This window comes from Martes martes (assembly GCF_963455335.1).
Source record: "Martes martes genome assembly, chromosome: 17".
Taxonomy (NCBI): domain Eukaryota; kingdom Metazoa; phylum Chordata; class Mammalia; order Carnivora; family Mustelidae; genus Martes; species Martes martes.
The window spans coordinates 25698570-25705705 of record NC_137905.1 but is presented as its reverse complement, the minus strand read 5'-3'; the positions used below and the strand labels follow the sequence as shown (position 1 = coordinate 25705705).

General features: G+C 40.8%; 1 pseudogene across 1 annotated transcript in view; it reads right to left on the bottom strand.

The window, feature by feature from the left end:
- Positions 1-782: 782 nt before the first annotated feature.
- LOC308358334 (large ribosomal subunit protein eL8-like) overlaps positions 783-7136 on the bottom strand; it is a 100071-nt pseudogene continuing 93717 nt past the window's right edge. Inside the window, exon 3 of the transcript in view lies at positions 783-1564. The product of the transcript in view is annotated as a large ribosomal subunit protein eL8-like (transcript). The remainder of the gene's footprint in view (positions 1565-7136) is intronic.

Genomic DNA, 7136 nt, shown 5'->3' with positions numbered 1-7136 from the left:
GCTCAGGTCATGATGTCAGGGTCCTGGGATCGAGCCCCACATTGGACTCTCTGCTCAGCAGGGGGCCTGCTTCTCCCTTTCTCTCTGCTTGACTCTCTGCCTACTTGTGATCCCTTTTTCTGTGTCAAATAATAAAAATAAAATAAAATCCTTAAAATTTTATTAATTATTTGTGGGAGAAAACATGAGAGAAAGAGACTGAAAGACAGAGAGAGTGAGAGAGAGAGCGAGCGAGCTGGGGGCGGGGAGCAGAGGGAGAAGCAGACTCCTCACTGAGCAGGGAGCCCGATGCGAGGCTCAATCCCGGGACCCTGGGATCACAAACTGAGCTGAAAGCAGATACTTAACCGACTGAGCCACCCAGGAACCCAAAAAGTAATAACAGTTTAATTTTTAATAATTTTTTTTTCTGAACAACTGTATCTATGCAGTAGGTACCAGTATGTGGGAACAGGAATAGCATTAGTTCTCTCCCTCCACTTCTGCTCTCCTTTGCGCTCATGGTTCGGCAACTTGTGGTTAATCCCACCAGGGTTCTCCAGCCTCCCACTTTCCACTTGTCTCTTTCTGTTCTCCCCACACATACACCTCATATGCTCTTCTTCATTCCACTGCTGTCACCTCCTATTACCCTTCCTGACTCCCCGCAGATCAGAGTCATTTATTTTTTCTTCTGTGACATCATGTTTGTTTGCACCTGTACTGTTATTCTGGCAATGGTGTATTTTTTTGAAAGAGAACTTCTGATTACTTTTATGTACAGACAATTCAGCAGTGTACGCTTAGCCCAGTTGGGTGGCCTGTTCTTCAGCTTTTGCCTTTTCCAGCTTGACAACGTGAGCCACTGACTTCGGACGCAGAAGGTTGCCTCCCCAGTGATGGCCGAACTCATCATATCTGTCATTGCAATTGGTCCTGATAGATTCCACCAGCTTAGCCAGAGCTCCTTTGTCTTCTGAGTTACGCTGTGTGAGGGCAACAGTGGTGCAAGTCTTCCTGTGGACCAGAAGCCCAGCCTGGCCCTCCCCTTGATAAGGTGCTAGGGAACCGCTTCTCACAACGTAAGGCAGGCAGGAAGACAACCAGCTCACTGGGATTCACATCATGCACAGTTGCTATCAGCTGAGCCTTCCTGTTTTCCACCAATGTGGTGACAGTCATAACCCCTGCTTGAAGGACAGCTGGCCTCTTAGTGGGGACCGCCCCTTCACCAGCAGCTTTAAATTCTCAGCCTGGGCCAACAATCTGCTTCTTCTCTTGCTTTGTCTCTGGTCTGTGTTTGGGGGCCGGCTTAAGCAGCTGAGTAGCTATTTGGTGGTCCAAGGCCTGGGTGTACTGGTTAACCACGGGGGGCACTTTGAGATGTCTCCAGAGACTAGCCCTTTGCTGCTGCAGCCAATAGCAGGGCCATTGGACAAAGCAGGTGAAGTCCCTTTTGGGCTGGATGTCCTGTTCAGTTCTTGGATCTTTTCTCAAATAGGGGATTGACCACCTACTTGGGTTCCTGCTGCCTCACAACAGCAGGGGCTGAGGCCGACTTCGTTCCCTTGGACTTCTTTCCTTTCTACATCTTGGATGGTTGGAGGAGAGAGAAAGAGAAGACAATTGTCCTGGCGATGGCATTTAACTATTTGTTTGCATGGCTCCAAAAGAGAGGCTTGGATGACTCCGAAAGAGAGATTAAGTCTTATACCCCATGGCTTCTCAGAAGTTGCATGGTGAATGGGACAGGGCAGTCATTGGAAAATATGTATTATACAAATGATTCAGAAAAAATATTTATTGAGGGTGTTTTATTATATTACCTAACACAACTCTTCTAAGATATTTACCTATTTCAGCAATAATTTGTTCTTGCTCCAGGATGTGATAAAAAAGATTAGTACATGGCAAAGACAGATTCGAATTAGAAATACCACCCATCTATTTTTTTGTTTTGTTTTGTTTATTTGTTTCTCTTTCTCTCAGACACAAAACGTTTTTATGGTTTAAACCAGAAGGGTCTAAGTGACTGTTATTAGATGTAGCATAAGCCTTGAGTGTGTTGGCTACTTAGGAAACCTGAGCTAGTGTGTGATTAAAAATGTCAGTAACAGGGGCTCCTGGGTGGCTCAGTGGGTTAAAGCCTCTGCCTTCGGCTCAGGTCATGATCTCAGGGTCCTGGGATCGAGCCCCACATCGGGCTCTTTGCTCAGCAGAGAGCCTGCTTCCTCCTCTCTCTCTGCCTGCCTCTCTGCCTACTTGTGATTTCTGTCTGTCAAATAAATAAATAAAATCTTAAAAAAAAAAAAACAACCAAAAAAATGTCAGTAACAGAAACCTGATAGAATCTTCTTATTCTTCTTATTAATGTTATTTCTTCATGGAAATAAATATTCTCAGTATGCATAACAGATAGGATGTTAAGATTGACTCAGATAGGAGATATATATATTTTGTGTATATTTAGTGAGTTTTGTGGTTGATCATTGTTGTGCTATGATGTCCATTACTTCTTTAAAAATATTGGCTAATGGCTAGCCCTAATCTGATGTATACCTGTTCTTTCTAAAATTTATTCCTGTATACTTTATAGTATTACAGGTTTGTTATTTTGAGAAGAAGGAAAGAACATGTTGGTTAAAGTTTTATGTAATCCCCTTCTCTAAAGCATTCACTAGATGCAGAAATGGATACCAGTGGGGCACCTGGTTGGCTCAGTTGGATAAGCATCTGCATTTGGCTCAGGTCAGTGATCCCAGGGTCCTGGGATCAAGCCCCAGGTTGGGCTCCCTGCTGAGCAGGGAGTCTGCTTTTCCCTCTCCCTCTGCCTCTGCCAACTGCTTGTGCTCTCTCTCTCTCTTCCTCTCTCTCTCACTCGCTCACTCTCTGTATCTCAAATAAATAAATATAGTCTTTAAAAAAATGGATACCAGTGGCCCGTATCAGCTATAAATATTGAATGATGTAGGCAATTAGCCTTCAGGCAAACAGAAGTCCTATACTTAGCGATGGTACTAATTATAATCCAGCTTCTCTACTAGCTTCTTCTTAAATGGATTAAAATTTCTGTTTAATCTCTTCCACTGAGTTTAAAAACAAACAAATAGAACATCATGAATATTTGAAAGAGTGACTTTTAAGAACAAGGTGTGGTGCTTGAAACCTGAACCCCTGGAACTAACCAGAATATAAGGCATCGGAGCTAGGGAAAATGTAATTCTGATGTATGGTCCTACTTGAGGCAAGCTGAACTCAAGAGGTGTTTAGGGAATTGTAAACCAAAATGTTCCATCTTTAGTACTCAGTCAGGGTTAATGGAAGGAAAGTGTCATAGTCCCGGCTACAGGGGCTGGTCCCTGAGGTCTGCTCTGGGTTACCATGTCATCTACTCTGGTCTCCTAGGAGGGCTGCAATTGACAAGGCAATAAGAATCAATCTGGAGGGAAGAAACAAGCTATAGACTAAGAAACAGAAGGCACCAACAAGCTGATTTGGCTCAAAGGAGAGGTACTCAATCTTGACAATATCGCTATCATGACCTGTGTGACTATGAATTTTTTTGGTGATTATTTCTGACTTGACTTCTCTAATAATAGACAGTGAATTCCTGGAAGATCAACCTTATATCTTCAGTGGCAAGAACCCTGTTTGGAAAACACACACACATATGTGCCCCCCCACCCCACAGATACACACATACAAAAACATAGGAAAACAATCTATCTTTTGAGGTGTCTTTTGAATCCTACATTGTCATTTTCAAATGATAGATAATGAATTATTGTAGAAGGAAAGCAAGGAGGAAGGAAAGAAATGTTCTTAATCTTGACTTTCTCATCAGTCTTGACTTTTTCTTCTTCTGCAAAGTGGTTAGATCAGACCCATTATATTTCCTTTCCTTTCCTTTTTTTTTTTTTTAAAGATTTTATTATTTATTTATTTATTTATTGACAGAGAGAGACGGTGAGAGAGGGAACACAAGCAGGGGGAGTAAGAGAGGGAGAAGCAGGCTTCCTGTGGAGAAGGGTACCTGATGAGGGGCTCAGTCCCAGGACCCTGGGATCATGAGCTGAAGGCAGCCGCTTCATGACTGAGTCACCCAGGAGCCCCCCGATATGTTTTCAAAGCATTTTACAGAATTAATATTTTTTGGTTCCTTTGAAATGTTTGTTGTTATCCAAAGATAATGTTTGTTGTTTGTTTGTAAAATGTTTGTTGTTATCCAAAGAGGGAGGATTATAGAATACTCGTGCCGGCGAAGCACTTGGTGCTATCAAGCGTTGAAGAAGTAAACCTTACCAGTATCCATGGCCATTTCCAGGCTTATTTATTACCAGCCTTCATTGAACAGAAGGGGGTCTTCCTACTCGTGTCCTGGGGTTGTCAGAGTGGAATGAAACAGAGGGCAATTAAGAAAGAGTCCTTCGCTCAGTTTGTAAGAGGGCTCTCAAGCAATGTCCAGACAAAGTTCCTGCCTCTTCAACATTGCAGGCATGTTTTAGGGGATGAGGAATGATTTCATGGAGGGTCTTCAGCATCACAGAGAAATCTGGCCATATCACTTATAGGCATGTGACAGTGGGCAAGTCAAATCAAATGTGTAAAGTAATTGTAAATTTTAAGGAACTCTAACAGAAGTTGAAGCTATCAATGATTATTACTATGGATATTCGTTATTATTATAATTACTTCATCTCTTAAGTGGGGATGCTCAGTCCATTATTATTCTCTGGACAGGAGGTCATTAAAGTTTTCACTAATGCATTTATCAATAGTTTTTTTGTTGTTGTTGTTGTTATCTTGTGATGAACTGAACCTCATGCAGGGAGAGAGAATGCTAAAGTAGATGCTAGCACAGGAACTTTGGAGTTACATAGATCTGGCATAAAGATGAACACAATCTTTTAGCATATATGAGAGGTTGGCAGGTCAATAATTATCTCTGAACCTTGATTTTCTTTTTCTTTCTTTCTTTTTTTTTTACATAAAAAGAGTCTTATTTACTTTTTTTTTTTTTTTTTTTACTTAAAAAGGGTTTTTGAAACTTGATTTTCTTCATGTAAAACAGTATTTATATTTCACTCTCAGGATTCTTTGGAGAACTGACTGGGAAAACACATAGTCAACTTCTTCTAGTGGGGTTTTGGGAACAAAGCAGACATTCATTCACATAACCAAAATTTATTGAATACTTATTATTTCCTAATAATAAAATACTTAACAAAAATACAGTCTCTGTTCGCACAAATATTACTGTTTAGTTCCTTTAAATGTCAGTGTTTCCTAATAACAGAGAACACATACTCAAGGGAATGTGCACTAGGGTGGTGAATATTGCCAAGGGGGTATGGATTTGTCAGTCAAGAAAAATGGTCTCTGTTCTAGGGTGTGAGTGGTGCAAAGAAGAATCTGATGACAGAAGGGGCAGACATGGTTGAAGAGCAACCTAATTCAATCTTCACATTGTGTCCCAATAATATGATTTGAAAATAATAAAAATTAATTATTTAAATATAATCTTTGGGGCACCTGGGTGGCTCCATCAGTTAAGCCTCCGACTCTTTTTTTTTTTTTTAAATATTTTATTTATTTATTTTACAGACAGAGATCACAAGTAGGCAGAGAGGCAGGCAGAGGGGTGGGGGGAGGAACAGGCTTCCTGCCAAGCAGAGAGCCCGATGGGGGACTCGATTCCAGGACCCGGGATCATGACCTGAGCCGAAGGCAGCAGCTTAACCCACTGAGCCACCCAGGCGCCCCAAGCCTCCGACTCTTGATTTGGGCTCAGGTCATGGTTTCAGGGTTGTGATATGGAGCCCCATGTCAGGCTCTGTGCTCAGCAGGGACTCTGCTTGAAGATTCTCTCCCTCTGCCCTGCCCCCTACTAATGCACTCATTCTCTCAAATACATGAAATCTTAAATATATATATATATATATAATCTCTTACTAAACTAATTTATTTAAAAGTAGTAAGTGTCCCATAAATATCTTTGTAACTTTTTCATGCCTGTACAATGCCTTAAGTACAGAGGACCCAGTGTTTGTTGAATATCTTTAGTGAGTATTTGCTCATTTAATTCTCTCAGTAGACTTATTTGTAAGTAGCATCCATAAGCATTCCCACTGTATAGATGAGTAAACTTGTGAAATTAAGCAGCTTGCTCAGGATCAAACATTTAATAAGTAGTTCATGTGGAATTGAACTCAGGTCTCATTGGCTTAAAAAAGTTATCCCACTGTACTTTGTCAAAATGCAACAGCAAGAAAAGGAAAAATAAAATGAATAAAAGAAGTACTAATTTTCTTTATTTGAATGAAACCAGAAATTACTTGTGTCTGTAAGAGGGTAATATGCCCAGTTTATCTTTTCAAATGTTTATATGAACTGTGGTGAACAGTTGTTGGTCAAGGAATAATGAACCCTTCACAAATTCAGAATTTTCTATTGGCTACCAACGAAAATTATCAATTGGTCACTGTTTAAGTTGTTAAATGTTTGTTAACTTGAATCTATTTTCTGTGTAAATTATTGCCATGAGTCCACATTCTGTTATTGGCCAAATTATTTCCGTAGAAGATCTTTGACATTTTCCTTCATAATGCCAATACTGTGCATAAAACCTGTGAAATTATGAGTAGGCGTCTCTATATGCTTTGAAAAGTGATTTGTGTGGCTAATTTAAGCACATGAAGAAAAGATGAAGAAATCTGTGAGTTATGATTGTGTAAGCATGAGTGTGTGTTCTCTCATTTGTTCTCATAATTTTATCATGAACAGAATGACAGTGACTTTGCTTTAAGTCCCTTAAGCCGTCTATCAAAATATGAAGTGAAAAAAATGTAAAGAAGATAAAGAATGTAACACAAGCCTGTTCCTCATTCAGAAAAGGAATTATGGGAAATGCCCTAGGAATTCTGTCTCCACAGAGATAGGAAATTTTCTGGACATATACTCATAGTGGTTGAAATTGCTGGAAGGGGCACCTGGGTGGCTGAGTAGTTAAGTGTCTCAGCAGTTAAGTGGCTGCCTTCAGCTCAGGTCATGATCCCAGGGTGCTAGGATCAAGCCCCACGTTAGGCTCCCTGCTTGGCGGGAAGCCTGCATCTCCCTCTCCCACTCCCCCTTCTTGTGTTCCCTCTCTCGCTGTGTCT